This window comes from Motacilla alba, chromosome 1 (genome assembly GCF_015832195.1).
Source record: "Motacilla alba alba isolate MOTALB_02 chromosome 1, Motacilla_alba_V1.0_pri, whole genome shotgun sequence".
Taxonomy (NCBI): domain Eukaryota; kingdom Metazoa; phylum Chordata; class Aves; order Passeriformes; family Motacillidae; genus Motacilla; species Motacilla alba.
This window is the reverse complement of record NC_052016.1, coordinates 31,528,989-31,551,063: the sequence shown is the minus strand read 5'-3', so window position 1 is coordinate 31,551,063 and position 22,075 is coordinate 31,528,989. Positions and strand designations below refer to the sequence as shown.

Genomic DNA, 22,075 nt, shown 5'->3' with positions numbered 1-22,075 from the left:
TTCCCAAGTCTTCAGTCCCCAGCTTTACCTTTGTATGCTTGGGTGGGCTGCTGTCAAGACACTAACCTTCCTTAATGGTCAAACAAACATTTAATTATTTCCTGAGTATTTTCTAATTTAAAAAGGGAAAAGCCATTGTAAATGTCTGCTGCTAAAACTCTGGTTATATATGCACGGTTGAACGGCAACCAGAACGAGGGAATTTTGTGTGTTCTGCAGAATGGAAATCTAATTTTAATTTATGGAGGAGAGGGTGATTTGACTTGACCAGATGCTAGACATGCAACCTGTGAAACTTCTGTCTGCCTAAATTCATAGGCAAAATAGGCAAAAGGGATGGTTTGAACAGTTTCTCAAATGAGATGTTAATATTCAGTTTTAATGAATAAGTCTTCACTTCACAACTTAAAAAGACTCTGCTATTTTATTTTTAAACATAAGCTGTTTGAGTCCTGTCTCTGTGAAGATCTGTGCCTCAGTTTTCTTAAATTCAAGTTTGTTATTTTATAGAAAAGGTTAAATATGAACCTTAAAGATTTAAAAACAGCAACAAAAATGAAAAGAGCTCTACATTAATTTTTATTTCAAAATTTCATTATTTCTCTTCCCTGACACATACTTAGGGTTGGGTATATTTGAAAAATAGCTAGCTAAATTATTTTGCTGTACCCAGCAATGTGCTGAATTAGCTATGGTAGGCTTTTTATCTAGCAATTATTCTGCAAGGTTTCCTTCCTCCCTCCCTCCCTTCCTCAGAACAGTCATTTTTGCAACTCTCACACTTTGGTTGAAGTTTATGACAATTTTGTGTCCTTCACTATCAGGAATTCATTGCTAGCACCTTCAGTAGTTCCACTGGTCTTTTTGCCTTCAGAAATCCCTAGGAAATGCTGCAAGAAGCAATGTTTTTGGAGTAATTGTAACAAAAGTATCAGGCCTAGCTGCACTGAATGTTCCTGCAGCCCTCCTTTTCAAAGCTGTCATCTTCCACATTCACAGCAAACAACACAGCTGGTTCATTTCTCCTGGACAGAACCTGTGTGTTCTTGCCCCTGCTGTTTAACCCCTAAGTGCAGGTGGGTCGTGACACCTGCAGGGAAGGGTCACCCGAGTCCAGCAGTGTGGAGGAGTTGTGGGCATGTGTGCAATGCCTTGAGCAGGGCCAGCACCTGGATGCTCCTTGCTTTTGCCTCTGTAGCATGGTTAATGTTTTCGTGTTGTCACTAAACGAAGCCAGGACTCTGCTTGGACTGAGCACCTCCATCAGGGAGTCCCAGGAGAGGATATTCCGTGCTGTCTGTCAGCACCCCTGTGGTGAAGGAGAGCATCCTCGTTTTCTCATGGATTTGTTCCCTGGATGTCTGTTCTCATCATTGCCAGCTACTGAATGCTCATGGCTGGGGTGGGAAGGATGTTTAAGCTCTCTTCACCTTGTTGATGCAGAGGCTTAAAAACAACTCTTTAAGAAGTGACCTTTAATATCTGTAGTAGAAGAGAGCAGGGAGCTGGACTTGATGATCTGGAAAGTGTGCTTCAGGGTAAAATCCTGTAAAAAAACTTAAACATTTCAGTTAGTTCAGTTTTTGTGGGGACTCGATTTGAGGTATTACTTCGTAATTTCAACCGAAGAAACCTCTGACTTGTGTGACTTTTTGGACGTGTGATGAAACTCACCCCTTTAGGGAAGTTCTTGCAGAGACAAGATACAAAGAGAGTTTGTCTCCGTACGCAGCTGAGAGGATTGCTCGTCCTGAGTTTCTTCTGATTTATATGTGACTGGTTGCAGCAGAATAGATGGACTCGCTGCTTTGACTGTACTGTGAACAAGAGAAAAATACACTCAGTTGATAATGTTTCAAATCAAAATAAATAATGACGCTCTCCTTCATGGAAGGACTGTGAAAAGATACTAACAGAAAACAGTGCAGAAAGCAGCTGAAACCACCTTTGTCCATAGTTTCCACTACATATATTTCTTAAACTGTTTTTTTTCTTCACGTTTTTTATTAAATATCTTGGTTGCCTTCAGCCCCTTACACCACTGGAACAAAAAAATGACAAAGTTTCAATCCCATCTTCTAGGTTCCATCCAGATACACATTCCTGATTAAAAAGCATCAGTTGCTGCTGATGCTGGCTGGAAATGGCCTGTTCTGCTTTGAGGAAGGGGGAGGCAGATAACTAATAGTTGCTCAGGCTGTCATGTTTCTGAGAATCAGCTTTTTTTTCTTTATACTGCAAAGATTAAACAAAGAATGTTAAACATTTCCCAATTTAGCGTTTATAATGGAAAGCGGCTGTAGGGCCGCAGCTTGCTGCTTCAAGGGCAGGCGTTCATACGAGGAGTCGCTTAAAAAAGCTTTCATTTTCTTTGAAGGCCTGTCCAGCCTCCCGGCCCGGCTGCTGTGCTTGCAATCAGGTGGAGGCAGCTTTAAAATTTTTACTTTCATTTAAGTAGGAGCTAATTTATGTTTGGAAATGAAAGTTAAAACATCTCAGCCATCTGCAAAGTGGAGGAGGAGGAGGCAGTGCATTTCTTTAACTTTTCAAATTTCTACAATCCTTTTTCACATCAACAGGCAAGCAAAAATTATCTTTCAGAGCTCCTATTAGTAATAATACGTAGTATTAATGATCCAATTTCTTAACTTCAGTTCTTTGTCTTAGTTTCTAAGATACCTGTTGGGTAAGTTCAGTCACCTTTATACTTGTATCCAGCTCAAGAGTTTAGAAATAAAAAGTTGTAGTGCAGCAAAATCAATTTTTTTTACCTCCAGACAGCCCAACTTTCTCTGTACTATTTCATTAGGGGTTAAGTGGAGCACTCTGACTTTCTGTTTGTCATAGTAAAGGCTAAGGACACTTTAAGGGTGACTGGTAAATAAAAAGAAAAAAAAAAAGAGAAATGACATTTTCGTATACTGTCATTGTATATACTTCTATCATGTATGTTTATCAACCTTTCTTATTTTTCAGTTTTACTTGAACAGTTTATAGTGGAGACAAATAAATTGTTCAGTCTTTCTTAGTTAAGAACTTCACTGTTATGCTAATATGTATCTTATTTCCTGTCAGAATGAAATAAGTGTCATTACAGTTAGTTGGGTTTTATTAAAAGAGCAGGTAAAAATGTCCTTTCCCTGCCTCTCCATTGGCTAGTTTTCAGAAATTCAGTAGTCCTTTGTCATCTCATAGGGAGAAGAGCTAAACTTCTTACATAATTAAAGAAAACATTTTCAGAAAAAAATATTTCTGGTTTCTTGTATAAACTGTAAGCACTGTAAAGAAATCAGATATCCATTTTCTGCCTTCTCCAGCCTGCCTGCAAGTAGATATTGTCTAAACAAAATAGCCTTGTACTCAGCTATCACAAACATTTGTGTATTACTTGGATGTCTACATGTGTAATTTCATTTGCCTCCTCAGTAGCTTAAATGTGTTTGTAGACACTTGCCCACCTTTTCGTTTCTTAAGGCAAGCTTTTTGCTGTGATTTTTTTTAATAACTCAAATCTTGAGTATAAAAAATAGTTCAATCTTCTTGTGATTACATTTCTTACAGAATGTTGGAATTTTTGGACTGTGCATCTGTTTAGGCACGTGGAGAAAGACAAGACTGAGATCCTGTAAGTCATGAAACTGAGGGTGAATAATCCATACTTTGTTCTTTCATCATTTTTTCAATTTATACCCAGATGCAAGTAATAAACCAAAATGAAGAAAAAAACAACTAGTTAGCTTTTATTTTAAAGTGATTAATGAAAAGCAAAGTTCAAATGAGGCCACAAATCCTGGTGGTGCACAATGGGTTGATTTATTTTGTAAATAGACCATGGATAATTAACCATAAAACAAAACTTTTCTCTTTTTTTCTTTCTCTTTTTTTTTTTTTTTAATTGCATAATGACACTGGTTTCTTTTAGTTGCTGTGAGTTGCTAAGAGGGATAACGACTTATTCACAACTGGTTACAACTAGTTGCAGCCAAGAAAAGAAAAATCCCAGAGCAAAGAGAGGAAAAGGGCTATTAAAACCTTACTGCACTTGCAGTTTCATAGTAAGGCATTCGCTAGTGGCTACAGACTGGGAAAAGCAAGAGTAGATATTTACATACTCTGATGGTGCTTGCCGTGTTATCCCATGTTTTGGCTCAAAACTCACAATAAAAAGACAGCTCTTGCAGCTGGCCTTGTAGTCCACAATTTTGTATTGACTTCTAAATAGAATTATTTGTGCTTTGTTGCAAGTTTCTATTATGTGTCTTCCTACTCTGACACGGAGGGAAGAGTCTTCTGGATAGTCATAGTCTGACTTGCTGCCAAGTCCTCTTGTGAGCCAGAGAGTGATGCTAGCTTTTCAGATATGTGATATGAGAAAACTGTCTGCCCAGCATCCCCAAAATTTGTCTCTTCATAATCCACAGTCATCTGTGGAAGGGATCTCTGATGCCCAAGAAGGAGAAGGTCCAATTCCTAGTGAAAGTACATTCACTACTAATTAAAACTGCCAGCTGGGATTACAGCCCTGGAGACTGTAAATAAAGTAGAGCATGAGATGTTCACATGATAATATGGCCACTTTTGTGGTGGTTTGTATTAGTTGCCAGTACTTAGATTTGCTCATCTCATGCCAATTTATTAGAGTGTAGCGAAGGATCATGTAGGTAACAGTCAATATCCAAGAGCTGCCACACAGCAGCTGACTATGGACACCTTAACTAGCTCTCACATGCCACATGTACCTTAAAATGCTTTTGACTGTATTTGTAAGACCTGCAATTCACACAAAGCTAAAATCTGTGTTCATGTTGCCTGTTCGTGCAGCTGTGCTGTGATTCACAGCTGGTGACTCTAAGGGACTTGCAAAAAGCCGTCCTCACTCCCAACAATGGCCCCGGGCAGGCAGAGGTAGTGGGTAAAAGTGATTACCACTGATATTGTTTTAGCAGTGGTGACTCAGTTTGTTACAGCAAGGTTACAGACTGGTGTTTGTTAAGGGTTCTCTATCTGACCCTGATTTGTGGGCATGCAGTTTCTTCTGCGAATATTGAGAATTTCTTTGTCAGAACGTACTGCAAGACTGAGGAGAGGAGAAGCAGATTATTAATGTCTGACCATCACCTCTACCTGCTTGAGCTTAGTGGAGATAGCTGGGAATAAGGACTCCGTGTTTTTAGTCTAGACCCCAGTAATAAGGCAGGATCTTAGATCAGGGCTGTAAACCCACAACTAGAGAACTGATGAGTTCCCACTGTGTTACTGACACTGGTAACTACAACACATGGGCTGCCACTTGTAATCTGCTTTTAGGCCAAAGAGTCAATTTAAAATAGCACTTAGTTTGAGCAAGAGGCTTTTGTTGTGGATGAGAGTCATGCTGGGGGCAACATTAGCATTGTACTTACAAACAACATTGCAGTGAAGACAAGACCCCAAAAATAAGTTAATTCTCCAAGGCTCAATACAGTCTTTGGCTTCTCTACAGGTCCTCTTGGAAGGGAAGCCGGCCAAGGTCCACTGTGGTAGTGCTAAAAGGATGAGCCTGGCCCATGGCAATCCCCTTGAAACTGCTTTTTGTCAGGCTTGTGCTTCTGGGAAGTGTGGCAATGTATGGAATCTGCTCCATACTTCCTGTTTATGAGTTAGAACTTGATTTTATTGACTGACAGAGTCCTTGTATCTTGTGACCATCTTTTTCTGTGCTTTGCATCATGCCAAAGAGACAGGGGAGTGGTGTTGGCATGTCTTTGTATGAATAGGTCTGTCATTAAATATTTGAAATAGAAACATCTGAAATAGATCTTGCCTGAAAAGAACAATGGGATAACTAGAGAAAGCCAGTTTTCTCCAAATTTGCTTTTGGGGCTGGGAGTTTTAAGCAAACAGAATTTAAAAAAAAAAAAAAAAAAGAACAAAGAGAGCAGGTTAGTGCATGGGCTTAAAACCAGCAAACCCAGGGAGGTGTGAAGGGAGACACAAGGAAAGTTAAGAGTGGAGGGATGCTTAGCAGAGGGAGGGGTTTTCTTGTTTGTTTGTTTTAATAACTAAAACCAGCTAAGGGAGGGGGAAACTGCTGGTTGAAGGATTAAAAGTCCTTCGTTCAGAAGAGGCACTGTTTTGTAAAGGGAACCTTTTTCACTTGATGTGTATCTAAGCCCAAGGACCACTGACTGCTAGTGATGAGGACGCTGAGGCATGGGCATGCATTTGGGTATTTCATCTTCTGTGGTCTCTAAATCTGTATTTTTATTTTGTGCAGGTTGAGGATTCAGTTATCTTCCTCAGGCAGTTCCTCTGAAATCTTACTGTTAGGAAAGGGTTACAGGCAGCCTTTGTTGCAGGCACACACAAGATGAAGGGCAGGGTTTCAATTCCTTTCAGATTGTGGAAAGTGTCAGCACATGGGTTCTGTATGCAGAACACAAATTCAACAGTCTGCTTGGTGTGCAACAGGAAAAGCTCTGTTAGAAGTAATTGTAGTTCAAGCTTTTGAGCAAACCTTTGTGTTTTTCTCCTGCGCTAATAACCTATTGGTGAGGATATACAAGCCAAACTCCTTTTATTTTAGCCACTCTTATCTCCTCCCAAGTACCTCTCCCCAAATCTAATGCCTAAAAACTCCACAATAAGGTTAAGCCCAACAGTTTCCCCCAAGACTTTGCCCATCTCAGTCTTGCCAAGTGTGGCATCTGATGTTGTTGTAAACAGGTTTAAGTTCTGTTTTAAAATGCTTTCATGGGGAACTGAGCAGTACAGTTGTTTGAATACTTCTTCTCCAAGCACTGCATTCAGAAATTCACTTTATAAGAAACAAAATTTTTTTGGTTCTTACTGAGATTCTGACCATGTTACAGAAACCCCTTACCAAATGGCATGGGAGACAACCACTTCCCATAAGCATCTCAGTGCTGAAGCAGCCAGGGATGGCTGGGAATGATGTGCTGTGCTTCAGCTCTCCTTTTGGTTTTCCTAAATGAACAGTTTCATGAGTTGGCACTCCTGCTGCAATGTGATCTGGGTGAAAGCCCTCAGTTCTTCCCTGTTTAGACCAAGATTTTTCTTATCGTTTCAGTCAAGCTTCACATGACTTCATGGTATTTTGCATTTTAGTAATTTGCAAATGTATGAGCAGTGATCAAGAGCTTTCTTAGCAGGTAAAGCAAACAGTTAAAGGAATTCTAGATGTTAAATATCTTATTAATCACAACTCCTCTTACGTTTTTCTACTGGTTAAGTTTGAGGTTAAAGGGCAGAGCAGAAACAACTGACATTCCCCTCATTTCTCCTCACTTCAGGTTCTTCTGTAGGAATAGGACTGTCTGTGACTCTCAGTCTGCTGCTTTATCCTGCTCAGAGCTGGTTCTGATACTTCCCCAAATGGCAGCAGTAATGAATGGTACCTGACCCAACAAGTTGTGTGTTAGTTGTTACATAACTGGTTGTCTGAAAAAGCCTCTTACCTTTCCTACATCAGTAAGCTCGACCAGTTCTTGGACAAAAGCCGCATAACAGCTGGATTCTTAATAATAATTAGATTGTCGCTGATATATTGGTAGTATTGCAGAGGTATCACAAGCTTCTGAGGCTCACTAAGGTGTACTGAAGGTCGGGACTAGAAGCACTAAAAAAATACATACTCGTATTCTCTTTGTGTGGAAATACTAGTTCATTTAAAAGAAAATACTTCCAGAAATCTTACTTGTTTTTTCTATTCCTATTTCCAGATAAAGCGTTTTGGCATTTGTGAAACATAAATGCATTTGTTTCAAACTTTTATTTCAAAAATGTATTTTATGTTCTAATATAAAATTTAAATCATAACTGAGAGTAGCTATCAAAACAAAATTATTTTGTCAAAACAACAATCAATTGATTGAAATGATTTTTTATTTTTGTTTCATTGGTAACTTCGCAATGCAGTGTTTAATTCAACTGTGAAACAAAAACAAATTTCAAAGTCTAGCTATCCTGTGAAGCAAAAATACTGGGTTGTGTTTGGGCCCTTCTAGATGGTGCTTAAAGGAGTGCTTAATTAGAATTCTACTGAATCTTTTTAATAATAAAAAAAAATTAAAAAGTGTGAGGACTCAACAGGACAAGAGGAAGGAGGCCTCAAGCTATGCCTGGGGAGGTTCAAGTTGGACCTCAGGAAGATTTTTTTTCACTGAAAAGGTTGTAAATCATTGCAATGGGCTGCCCAGGGAAGTGGTGGAGCCACCATTCCTGGAAGCACTCAAGAAACAACTGGATGTGGCACTTAAAGCTGTGGTTTAGTTGACATGGTGGTGTTGAGTCAAAGGTTGGACTTGATGATCTTGGAGATCTTTTCCCACCTAAAGAATTCTCAGACCCTTAGTCTATGCTGAAATCTTTTTGTGTTGATGTTATCCTATCTTTGTTCAGTAACCATTGATCAGAATCCATCTCTCTAACTGTGTGCAGATCTCCCCTGGAAATGTATTCTGTGTTTCTGCTCAGCAAATTGGGAACCCTCTGATACTGTGTCAGCTCTCCTGACTCCCATCTCTGTGGGCTGGTTACAAATCAAATTCTGGGTTCCCATCTGAGTGCAGCTGCTTGCAGAGGGAGCAAACAGTTGAAGGTGATGATAGTGAGTGTAAAGCTCATGTTAGTTAATGTTAGTGTATTCACTTTATTTGTTACTTCCTAGATTTGATTTTAAAGGGTCCTTCCCTTAGAAGAACACATTCTGGTTATTGCTTCGCATCTTTTCTTATCCTGTATAATACCCATAACACATTATCTCTTTTTCTTCCTCATGTAGAAGCTGTATACTTAAATAGTGAAATTCTTCTGGCAGCAGTCTTGTCAAGGGCCACAATGTGGTAGATGCCTTGGGGACATTTTACTTTATAGATTACTGCTTTTTCTAAGTTTAAATTCTTCTGGATTGGCCTAAATCTCTCTCAGTGAGAGGACTCCACAAAAGAAAAACATGAATAGAAGGTGGGGTATGTTAGATGAATAGGGTAAGGGTGAAGATTAAAAACACAGAACATAGTTAAGAATTGTTCTCTTGCTGAAAAATGTAAATCATCCTGAACCTTGTCTGAACAGTGTGATGATCTATATTTTTCAAAGGACTGAGCTACTTAACCCACTTGTGACACCTTGGTTGTTCAGGTCTGTCTGCCTTGAGCTTGGATAGTTACAATGATCTTGTGTTCCTTGAAAATATCAGCTGTGCAACTTCTGTAAGTTTGTGAGATCTGTTCACTTCTGTAAGATCAGTGAACATTTGATCACTCATTCAATGGAAGTTGTGGTTCTGCAAACATTGGAGTTCTCACTCCCATTAGAGGTAAACAGAAGGTGACAAACTAATACCAATTGAATTTTTTTTTCCATTCATTTGACCACCTAACCTATTGTTTATGTTTTTCAAACCAGAAAAGGGGTATTTTGTGACACAGAAAAGCTGCTTTAAGTAAATATGTATTGGGGCAATAGTGCAACAGTGCAACAGAGATGTTGGTTCAGTATTTCTTTGTAAACAGGCCTGTGGCAAAACAGACAGAAAGGTATGGTTTGTCCAAAGGTGTCTCCTGTATTCACTAGCATTTTTTTTACATGCTTAATCACATAACCTACTATATCAACATAAATTAAATTTAGTCCTAAGAAGACTGATTTAATCTGAGGAATACATTTTGCACCAGTCTTTGACATTAAGGGTTGGGATACTAATGTATTTAGGCCTTAAAAAGTACAAAAATAAAAGTTCCCCCACCTCAGAGCTCAGTAAGTAAAGAAATAAAACAGTTTATGTTGTGGACACGCTCTCAATATTTCCTGCACACCAGTGGAGCAGCGCACATCACAAAGATAATAATATAAGCAGTAAAATACCCCAAGCAAACAGAAAGCATCTGTAGGTCTTGCCTTGCTGGCTGATATTACTGAGATGGTTGTTTTTAGCTTACCATGCCATTAATGTTGCTTTGCAAATGTATATGTACATGAGGAGGGTTGGTCAGGAATTGAACTGTGTTTATAATGGTTCTATTCAATTGCTGCATTGTGTCTGGATGCCTGCAGATATGTAAGAGCACAGGAAGGGTACTCAAGAAACTATTAGAGCATGGCTGGTCTACCAGGCCTAGTCACAGGAGAATGTGATGGGCCATAAACAGGATGTAAAGAACCATTTGGAAAGATGTTTGGAGAAGTCCTGGCATGTAACTCATGAGGTGTTTGTTAGTGTCCCCGCATTTCTTGTAGAAAACAGATGAAGTTCTCTTGGAATGTGTACTGAGCCTCATCTAAGCTCTCTCCTTGGCTTTAGCAGGCTGGGGATCAAGTTCACGTTGGAAATTCTCAATTCCCACTGCTGGATGCAGTCAGAACCCACGACTCTTGTTCAAGCTGTTGCAGCCTGTGCTGCCTTCAGCCCCAAATCAACACGGCAGTACAGCTCTCCTGGCTGCAAATACAGAAGTTAGAAAATTTCCGATGTTAACTTGGTTTTAAGTGTTACTTGATGGAATCACCTCTGGTAGTATGAGTTAGGGGAACCCTGAGATCTCCTGATCTTTTTGTTCCGTGTTTCCTTGTAGAGGTAAATGGGCCATTTTGCTGGCAAATGGCAATTGTAAGCATAATTCCAAAAGGGTTCCTCATAGGAGGATTTTAGCTACACAGGTAATGAAGCCCCACTAAGAAGGCAGGCTCCCTTTCAAGAATCAACAGTCCTCAGGTCAAGAAGTCCGAGACTCTCCCAAAAGTTAACTTGGGCAAAAGAAATGAGTTAATCTCACTGGCTCCGAAAAAGCTATTAGCAGTACACACCCCTAGAATTGTCTTCCTGATTGTGTGCATTTAGGTTAGTTCTGGATTCCCTTTTGAGACTCAACTGTTTAACAGAAATATGGCAGCAGCTTCAAAAATTGTTGATTCCTGTCTCAAACATAAAGAATTTCACAGTATATTCTTTAATTCCTATTTCTATAGCAATTTGTAAAGCATCTTCACTTACAAGTTTTTAATATTCAGTGAGAAATAAATTTCGGAATAGGGTGTTTCAGGTAAGGGGCCTGTTGCAGAAATGTCTAATTCCTTTGGTCATTGCACTGTACAAGAACTTCAGATTTTTACAACTGAAACTTCTGAAAGGTTCATATAAAAATGAGATTGCTGTATTTATAGGGAAATCTTGATATCATCTTGCTGTTATGTGAGGCATTTAAGAAATCCTTAAATATCTTTAAAGATGAAACAATGGGAAGCTGCTTACCTCATGACATAATAAGGCAAAATAAGGACAGGAAAAAAGTTATGGTTGCAGCTCCAGCAACAGAACTGAATGAGTTATTTGTAAGAAATAATTTATTTGCCAAATACAGCTTTTCTTGTCCCATCAAATATACACAAGTTGATCAGTCTCTTTGATTCAGGAATCGTTGGAATTTATTCGATGACTGCTTTCAAAACTTATATTCTATGGACTCTCTGTAAAGGGAGGTGAAGGAAGGATGGCTGTGGTTTTAATACTATTTCCAAAAGCCTATTCTGTAATTTTCCTCTCTGGCATCCATCTTATAAATTTGCATTACATGATGCCAGACATTTAGGAGTCTGTAGTTTTGATGAAAGGGAGTAACAAGTTCAGCTTTCATACAAAAGTTAATGTCCATGCAGCAAGAGTTAATGTTTAGCAAATAGGAGGCTTCACACAGGTTTCTGCATCCTCAAACATCCTTCATATTATATTTATTTTATTAACCCTATGACTGAAGTAGTAAACAATAAATAGAAAAAGGAGGTCATGATGTTGCATGGATGAAGTGAGGAACGGGGTGTGATTTTTTCATGAGTGCACTGATGCAGAAGCTCAGGGTGAAGCTAGATGCTTCTTTTCACTGCACGTAAGGGCAGAAACATGTCGTAAGTAGTTGCTGGTGTGCTGCATTCATGAAAGGAGCACAGCATTCACTTTCCAGCCACCAGAGAGTAAAGGAAAGACAGAGCTGCAGGCATCTGTTACTGTGTTTGCTTACCTACCCCTGTTCCTGGAGGTTTTGAAGCAGGATATGAAAAGTGCATGTGACAGTCATTGTTTCTGGCCATACTTTACAACAACCTACTGACTTTAAAGGGCCAAAATTTGGACCTGCGTTATTTAGCCAGTGGTGCACACAGGGCACTGTCAGTGAAAAGGCTGGGAAAAAAATTTAGTTTCTAGTTTCCTGCCTATTATTTAGTACATATCTGATTTGAAATCTATTTTCTGCATACTCTTGCGTGCATATTTGTCGGCACATGTGCTTCTTGCCATTATGGGGCAGATCCCATAGATTTTCTGCGTCATTAGTACAGAGAGCCAGTCATTAAAAAAACAAAACAAAAAGCTTATTTGCCTGAGCCATTAGGAGTTTTTCTCACAGTTCTGCCTGTGGCGCCTGTCACTAGCAGTCAAATAAGGACAATTTTACCATTCTCTCCTGCTGCTCTAATTTTTTTTTTCAGTGCCAGTACATGTATTTGTTATTCTTTATAACTCCCTTTGAAGTTGGGAATCCAAGGGGAATCTAAAACCGACCAGATGTTTCTGCTGCTGGAGACACAGAAGACAGCAAGGATTAAGTTTAACTGAAACTTAGTTCTCTACAAAACCCCATTACAGTGAGAATTCTTCCTCAGTTAGTTTTATTTATTATTTATATTTGCACTTGCTATCCTGGGTAGGTGATACCTCAAGTCATCTGGCCTGGGAGAAAAATGGATGATTTATCCAAGTAAATAGTGTATCAGCAGCTGCCTGCGTTGATTTCCCTTATGGGGTTTCAGTTCCATTACACCGCATATTTCCCACCCACACTCTTTATAGAGTATTTCATGTTGAGGAAAATCATTCCTATCTCTGCAACTTCAGAGAACAGATACGTGGAACCATCCAGGGAGAGGGCAGTGCAACTCCTGTGTGCGTGGGGAGGAATGACATACTTAAGAAGGTACTGGCCAGAAAACAGCATGAGATTTTTAACTCCTTCTCCTGTCATGGCTGAAAGATGAGAGAAAGGAATAAAAGCTGACATAGGAGACTGGGTATGAGAAAGAAGGGTTGTGCTAACCTCCTCACAGTGAGAGCAGCAGTCATCTCTCAGGTGGGAAAGGACAGGAAGAAATGGTTTTGTTTACTTCTGAGTTCAAGTAAGATGCTCTTGAATCTGCAAGACAAGAAAAAAACAACAAAAAAGTTTTAAAACAGTCTGTGATATGAAATACGTGTTGTCCTGTGCAGTATCCTTCTCCAAATTAGGCAGTGGGCAATCCTGCTGGCCTGCTTCTGCAATCATGAGAAATAGCCCACGAGAGAAAGGAGTGCATGTTCCGGCCTCACGGAGGTCCAAATGGGAAGGCAGAAGCAGAACAAGACCTTGGTCTCTCTTTATCTTGGGCATGACTTAAGATAAATTTTGGATTCACTTTCAGATTTTAAACACTTAAGATTTCTGGAGTACTGGTTATCTCATCTGAGTTTGTGGGACTGACTGTCCCTGTTCCCGTCTGTCACACTCATAAGTAGCTGTTGAGCATGCTGATACCATTCAGTTGAGTGGGAAAGAACTAAGAAGCTGATTAGTTTTCTACAGAATGGGTATCTAAGGAGAGGAGAAGAACTCAGAGCAGTGCTCCTGCTGAGGGAAAAACAAGCAGAACTTATCAGCTAAGCATGTTTGCCAGAGGACAGTTGTCTGGCCAGCACAGAAGAGCCACAGCACAGGCTGTCTTCTGCTCACCGAGAACATTATCTTTGTTCTGGGAGAGAGGACCAGAGACAATTGTACTCCTCTTGTCTGCTGCTTACAGGCTCTGATTCCAAATCTATAGGAAGACAGACTTTATCAGTATCTGTTTCATGTCTGAGCTGGTTTGGTTTTTTGAAGTCCAGCCCTCTTTCATGTTGATAAGTCAAGGTACCTCTCTGGCAGATAGCATTTTCCCTTTCCTCTCTGCTGTGGGATTCCAGCAGCTCTTCCCTGGTTTTTCTCTGTATGGATTCACTTGATTGTTTCACACCAAATCTCACTGCTTCTCAAGTCTTGATGTCACAGCCACCATAACTGAGAAACTGTATTGGACTCTGCCTAAGTTTCTCTTCTAATTGGCCAGATGGATTGCTAACACCTTCACTGAGGCACTGTCCTCCATCATTCACTGTTGGAGTTGCTGCCTAATATTGCAAGGCCCTGCACACCACCCTAATTTGTTTTTAAACAGGAAAATCAAAAGGCTGGTAATTGTATAGAGCTTCCCAATGAACACCAGGTAAAATGCATGCACTGTAACAAGCTCTCTTCAGAATAGCAAAAGGGAGCGGAGCAAATGATTTGCTAGTGCCTATTACTTACTTAAAGCTGCTTTTCTGATTTCAAAATATAAAAAGAAACTAAGTCCTGGAAACACTGGGTGATTTGTATTTGGGATGTTCTGTAAGGTTTTGAGGAAAGATAAAAAAGGAAAAAGTAATCACATGTTTTTATATTTTTAAGACCTGAATTTCCCAGCTTTGTATTAAAGGGAAAGAGGTTAAAATCAGAGAATTTTGGACTTATGTATTTTCTCTTCTATATTTTTTTGTCAAGACATCAAGGCAGATGGTATGAAAAGCATTTATATTGGTCTCTCTGCTGACAGAGCTTAACCTAATAATCCAGGACTTGGAACTGGGTGCTTCAATAAAAACACTTTCTGAGAGATTTTTCCACTCAAAACACCAGGAGAAGTTTTTTAATTGACAACATCAAAAATTAGTATCCTGCCAGGAGTACATTTCTTTGCACCTTATTACTCAGAACAAAAAGATTAATATGTTCTCATTCTGAGCAGGAGAGTTTTCCATAAATTTTTCCTAATTAAACAAAAAATGAAGTGAAATGGTTTACCACAGGATTGTGAGAGTGAAATGACGAAAAGCCCAATTCCATGTGTGATGTGCTGACCCTGGCTGGTCTGTAGGGTCCCACCAAAGCTACTCTATAAGTCCCCTCCTCACCTGGACAGGGAAAAGAAAATATTACTCTTGGGTCGCGATAAGGACAGGGAGAGATCACTCAACAATTACCATCATGAACAAAACAAACTCAACTTAGGGAAAATTAATATAATTCCTTACAAGTCAAATCAAAGTAGGATAATGAGAGATAAAACCAAATCTTAAAAAAACTTCTCCCCACTCCTCCTTTCTTCTTGAGTTTCTCTTCACTCCTGATTTTCCCTAACCCCTCCCTGCAGTGACACACAGGGGGAATGGGGAACGTGGGCTGAGGTCAGATCATCCAAGTTGTCTCTGTCAATCCTTCCTCCTTAGGGGGAGGACTCCTCACACCCTTTCCCTACTCCAGTATGGGGTCCTCCCCATGGGAGACAGCCCTCCATGTACTTCTCCAACCTGAGTCCTTCCCACAAGCTACAGTTCTTTACAAGCATGGGTCCCTTTCACAGGGTGCAGTCCCTTCAGGAACTGGCTGCTCCAGTGTGGATCTCCCACAGTGTCATGAGTCATGCCAGCCAACCTGGTTCAGAGGGGACTTCTCTGTCTCTGAGGTTCCAGGTCATGCCAGGAGTCTGTTCTAGTGTGGGCCTCCCAAGGGGATGTAGTCTTCTTCAGGAATCCACTGGCGCTACTGTAGTGTCTTCCATGGGCTGCAGGTGGATCTTGCTCCACTATGGACCTGTGTGGGCTGTGGGGGCACATTCTACCTGACCATGGTCTGCACCAAGGGCTGCCATGGAATTGCTGCTCCAATGCCTGCAGCACCTCCTGCCCCTCCTTCTCCACTGATCTTGATGCCTGCAAAGTTGTTTCTCTCATATATTCTAACTCCTTTGTGCTGCTGCTGTTCTTCAGCTTTTTTATCCCCCTTTTTGTTGTCCCAGAGGAGCTGTGACAGTCACTGGTGGTTTCAGCTTTGGCCAGTGGTGAGTTCATCTTGAAACTGTCTGGCCCTGGATCTCTTGGAGGTAGGGGAAGCTTCTGGCAGATTTTCAAAGAAGCCACCCCTGTAGCCCCCTTGCTACCAAAGCCTTCCCATGCAAATCCCATATCCATATCAGTTATTTCTTTGTCCTAGTTTAAGCACTTGATTCTCTTCTGGTGATTGCTCTGTTCTCTTGTTTTTGATGGTTCGCTACATATTTTGAAATTTACAGACTTACCTCAGTCTTTGAAATTCAGAAATCTCAGCTTTGAAAATCCCAAATTGAACTGTGATTCTGAGTTCCCCTTAATTGTGAGCACCTTGACATACAGAAAAGGCAGCATTCCCCTTTGTTCACTTACAGTCTAAACTTCATCCTATAACCCAGCTGTAGTGGAGAGAACTGAAAGACTGAAGCCAATGGATAAGAAGATGGTTCAAATCTAACATTTGAAGTTCAGCACTGTGCAGGCCCCACCTGCATTTTTAGATTTTTGTATGTGTGTGTTCTTGAGACATTGCATTTGAAATATATACAGGAAACTAAGCTTAGCTGGAAGACTGTAACTTGTAAATATTTTCCCATGTATGTTTTGATAGAATGGTATGGGGGCGTAGGGCAGGGCTGTGGATTTAGAAGATACTTTTATGCTTTTGTAACACAATCCATAGTCCATTTTAGACTTAGTTCTGATTAAACAAAGATAATCAGATGTGCCATGAAAGATAGCAAATAGTGAAACAGGTTCCTCAGTATTGTGACACCAGCACTTCAAAGCAGCCTGACCAGGTGGGAGGTTACACCCTACTTTGTTAGGTCAGTTTGTGATGTTTTTCCAGCTGCCCTGAAGTGTCTTGAAAGATAATTTAGTGTCACTTACAGTAGTCTTCTTCCATATAGGAGCACTGCAGGCAAGAGTGTGCAGTGGAAAGGGCCAATTCTGCCAATAGTAGGTGCCAAGGACATGGCTTTCCTATTGTCAGTAACATACTGTCTTATACAGTCAATCAGGAATCTCTCTTTTATCTCTTGCAGTCTTGAGTGTTAGATTATATAGGCAATGAGTCCAAGCCAACAGGGAGCCAGAGGGTAGATAGCACATCTGACGGTGAAAGTCATCATCAGGCCAAGTACTCCATCAGGCCAGTTGGAAAAGCATCTTGTTACTGAGAGGTAGGGCTGGATTTATGTTGTGCCCAGCCTGCTCAATTAGAGAGGGAGGATTAGATAGCCCATAATATAGCTGTGATACTCTTGAGCACTGATGGGTTACAAGTCCTTCTGCTGTGCTCAGAATAGCACATGTGTGAATAGAGTATGGAGTTGGAAGCAGCCCCAGCACCCCCAAACTGTCTGAGTTACTCCAACAAAGTAGCACAGACCTCTGTGAAGCACATTCTCCACCAATTTGCAGGCATTCGTGTTCTGTTGGTCTTGGAAAACATTATGCCTCCTGTTCTCAAACAGTGTTCCTGTTTCCCTCATGGTTTAACAGCTGCCTTGCAGTTGTGGTCCTTAGATCTACCTTTCTTAGATCTCCAGTTTGCCCCATGGCCTCTTTCATCTTCCTTTCCCCGGGCCCTGGACAGATTCTGAGCTCCCTGCTAGCTTGCTGTTGCTTTGTATCTGCCCTCTGATTGCAGGTGCTGGTGTTCTGACAGTCTACCCAAATCCTTCGTTGCTCAGAGGAAATAATAACTCTCATTCAGCTGCTTTCTTAGCATTTATTGTGACATCCAAAGACAAATGCAAACTCATCTCTAGAATCATTATTCTCTTTGAAGAACAACAGATTGTCAGGGGAGACATTTTTTTTGTGTGGATTCACTTAGAAGTTCTGTCCCCTAGTGTGGTTCTCCAGCTGCCCCTGTCATATCCTCCGCTGTTGTTTATCCAACTTTTAATAATTTCCTTTTCATGCTAGAAAGGGCCACATAATTTTCTCTCTGTGTGTGCATGTATTTGTATCTACTTCAGGTTTTTTCATTTCTCTCGATTCGTAACATGCAAAATGTATAGGAAAAGGCATTAATTGAACTAAGTACATTTACTATTTATGCGTGGTTTATATTTTTTTTGGCCTAAATTTTGTTGAGTGTCTAAGGATTTTGTGCACCTCCATTTAGTCATTAAGGTATTTCTTAATCACCTCACATCATGACTAATTTTTGGAAGAGACACACTGATTTGTGAATAGGGCACACCTGCTTCTGTGTAGAAACAAATGGAGGGGACCCTTCCTGGGGTTGCTAGGAGAGGTAGAGACTATGAACTTTGTTCTATGTAATCAAAAGAAAGAATATCACTTAATATATTGCCAACTACATTGCTCCCCACACTGAACATCAGCTATTTATTTATGTTTTCTGGATCACCAAAGCTACTTTGAGATACCATTGTAATACCTGAGTGGCTTTGGTTAAATTATTTTGGTTTCAAGTCATCTCTGTTTCTGATGGGAGATCAGGCCTGGTCTGGAACCAGCTAGAGGTGGTAGCTTAATTTGCTCTATTAACATAAGCTTTCACCTTAAAGTGTTGAGGTCAGCATAAGTCTTGTCTTTACAGGAACATGCACAGATATGAGGGTAGAAAATTTCTCAGAGAAACTGTCATTCGAGTTCTATGGGTAGAGTAGGAATGTTGTTTATTCTGCTTCCAACAGCAATGGCACTTTACCTTGTAGCAAAAGGAACAGATGGAAGCAGCAGAGGGAATGTCCCTTCAGTCATGACTCTGGTTTTGACAGTTTAAGCTTTGGGATAGCATTGGGGGTGGGGACCAAAGAAAAAACCAAACCAAATCAAACAAACAAACAAAAAAAACCAAAAAAAAAAAACCCAAACAAAACAGCAACCACCAAAAAAGATTACTTGCAAGTAATCAGGTACAACATCGCAACATCACTGGTTGTGGCAGGGGACAGGGAAAAACAGAGGAAAATCAGTGGGAAGCATTAGAAAGTGCAGCCCTTGTCCTGCTGGAGTAAGCAGGACTTTTTTGGCATCCTTTTTTTTCAGTACTGTGCCCCTGAAACATCCCAAACTGATGTAAAATGTACTTAAGAGGAAACCTCAACACCATAGCAGCCTGAAACACCTCAGCCCTGAGCTGTCCCACACTTTGGCACCACTCTCCCAGAGGACCTGAGGAAGCAGCATGTTCTGCCTCCCAGGGATGGTGGGATGGAGGCACTGGGCATCAAGGGCAGCTCAGGCACAGTAACAGAGGCCTTACAATGAAGTTAGATAGGTACCAAGGTTAGATTGATCTGAAGGTGAAAATTGTGAATCTGAGATGAAAATGGGTCCTCATACTGGGGTCTGTTATGTGAGCACCAGATCTCTGCCTGGCTGTGAGTCACTGCACAGCTTTTCTTTCTATGTTTTGTTTAAAATTTACCCCAAAGTGTTTGTAGTGTAATAGTGATTTTTCTTTCTTGCATTAACACAAGTGTAAGCTATGTGCTGGATTTATAAAATAAGGCTTTTACAGGCATGAAGCACATCCATCTGTATTACATAAACATAGATACATTTTGGTTTCTTTTTCTTTTCCTTCCCATGTTTATGCGGCACAAAGAACTTACTAAACCAGATACAGTTATGGCGTTGTTGGCTTTAATCCGCACAAGATTTTTAAATTTTTTCTCACATTATAACACATTTAACTGCTGCTTTAATGGCAAAAAGAAATTCTGTGGCTGTGAGCAGAGGAATATGAAGGGTATAGTGGCTTTCCTATGAGAGGAATATGAGAATTTTCACTGACAGAGGAACTCTGAGGAACAATTATCCCAAGCTGTGTCTTTGACAATGCTGTCAGATTTTCCACTTCCATGAGCACAGCTGGGCATGTGGTGCCAGGGTGAGAAATTCCACAGTGGCTGGAGGCAGAGTGCATTGGGTGCTGGCCTGGCTGGCAGTCAGGAGTTGGAGCTGGAAAGAAAAGAAAGATGACTTTCTACACCTTTGAGACAGTAACAGGAAAAAAAGCCCCAAACCACTAGTTTGGAATGTAAGGAAAGAGTCCTTGAAAGATGCCCCTTTCCAGACTTCTGTGCCTCAGAGGCTGAGTTTGATCTTGACATTCAGATTCTTAAAATACCTGTACTGTCTTCTAAAACATTTGCTCCTCTACCTCCAACTACAGATTTGTTCTTCTGCAGCTTACTTATAGATCTGTTGAAAGCTTTGGAGGTTGGTTTATGTATTTATTGAATTTTCTGTATCACTGGTACCTAGGGTTTTTTGTGGTTTGGGTTTGTTGTTGTGGTGTTTGGGGTTCTTTTTAGTGGGAAGGGTGGTTTGATGGGTTTTGAGGGTTTTTTTGTAATCCAAGTATTTGGTAACTGAATGTGGAAGCACTGAAGGATGAAGAAGTGATGCGGGTCTTACCCTGGTGGGCACTGAAGTCTGAGGTCTGTTTGGATGCAGTTTCAGCCACACCTGGTTTTGCTGGGGTCAGTTAAGGATATTGTTTCTCTGACTTACACCAGTGTATGAGCTAGACTTCAAGATGATCAAGTTGGTTGCATCTAGAAAGGCAAGGAATTGAAGAGGTTCCAAACAAGCAAGAGAGGAGACAGCAAATTCCTCATTTTCTAGTGCTCCAAATAATAGGGATTGTTTCTCTTGTATCCATCCCATTTTATATGTTGCTTGAAATTAAAAATTGGATTACCACATTTTATACTTTCTGTTTTGAGCATTACATGCTGTTCTTCAAAACTTTTAGGATTTCTGGTTAGGAATGGTTTACTGAATACTTGAGTTTGATAATCTTTGGGACTCTATCTAAAAGATTGCCTTCTTAAATGATCATATAGATTGCTTGCTACATCAGATTGCCTTGACTTTTAGCCACTGTTTTGTCTCAGTGTTTGGAAGGAACGGTCTTTTTGCTCATTCTTTGTATGAGTTGTTTCATAGAGCTGTTCCCTGGCCTACCTTTTTAATGTTTTCTAATTTCTCTGTTGAAAACTTGGGAATGCTGGATAATTCCCTAATCAGGCAGACAGCTAAAATAATGGACCCCAAAATGTAGGCTGTTAATTATTTTTCTGTGCAGCATCAATGTAATGTGTGACAATGGAGCTTTTTGGTAACAAGTGAAATAATTTTGGACATACTGGAGACTAGAGTGATTAGCACTTAAATAACACCACACTTCTGAGGATAGCAAAGCACTTCATAGCATTTAATGAAGGAGACCTTCCTTTCATACCCAAAGGATGTACTCTGCTGTCTCTAACTCCACTCACAGGGAAGAGAGGAAACGGTTCAGGGAGAGGTGAGGGACAAGGCAAAGTTACAATTAGTGGTTGTACTGTCTGATGATAGTAAAACATAGACCAAAAGACTCCATTTTAGTCCTTTGCATGGATGCTAGAGGGACTTATTCCCAGCAGGGCATTTCTGCAGCAGCTGCTGCCTTACTAGGCTTGACACAACCTGACAGAATGGTGGCTGGGGGAAAAAGCCCTTCTGCAGGTTTATGCCATGGCTAAAGTGGGGAAGGAGAATATAAACACTTCATAAAACCATGAGTGGAGAGCTGCTTATGGACGCAGAGGTTGGAGGAATGCAAGAAGAAGGAGGAACGTAAATGAGCTGGTGTGTATCTGAGGGGGAGAATTAGTGCATGTTGAGCCCAAGAATGGGCAAAGGAGAGGTGTGGAATACAATCATATTTGCTTTCAGCAACTCAAACACAAAAACTTATTTTGTTTCCTGTATAATCAGCACTGAAAACCCAAGTATGCTGTTGGTAGTGCTCAGCTCTGAAAAACCAAGTTTTCTACCCATGTTTTGCAACACCTTTGAACTGGACACATGCAATGAATATCACCATGCTGTGGCCTACCAGGATTATTTCAGAGTAATGGTCAACTTGAATTTGTTAACCTTTATGTGGAAAGGGTTGAGGCCACTGGCTTGTAGTTGCTCTAGCTAATTGTTCTAGCAGTTTAAGTATATACCATACTGTGAACATCTTCCCTGTGTGCTCAGCCTGTCCACAAGGCATGGGTATCAGACCCCACAGTCAGTCTTAAATTCCTTTATAAATAGCTACAGCTGGTTTGCTGTGATGTTTTAACTCGGTAATTACAGTAAATATGAACTTTAAGTTGTATT

General features: G+C 40.4%; 1 protein-coding gene across 43 annotated transcripts in view; it reads left to right on the top strand.

The window, feature by feature from the left end:
• Window positions 1-22,075, top strand: part of ZBTB20 (zinc finger and BTB domain containing 20) — a 478,730-nt gene that overhangs the window by 240,953 nt on the left and 215,702 nt on the right. For 29 of the 43 annotated variants that reach the window (XM_038149265.1, XM_038149587.1, XM_038148821.1 and 26 more), the window contains one exon: window positions 3,562-3,625. The exons of the other annotated variants lie outside the window; for them this stretch is intronic. The gene's annotated coding sequence lies outside the window, so the exon portion shown is untranslated. The remainder of the gene's footprint in view (window positions 1-3,561; window positions 3,626-22,075) is intronic. 43 annotated transcript variants of the gene reach the window in all.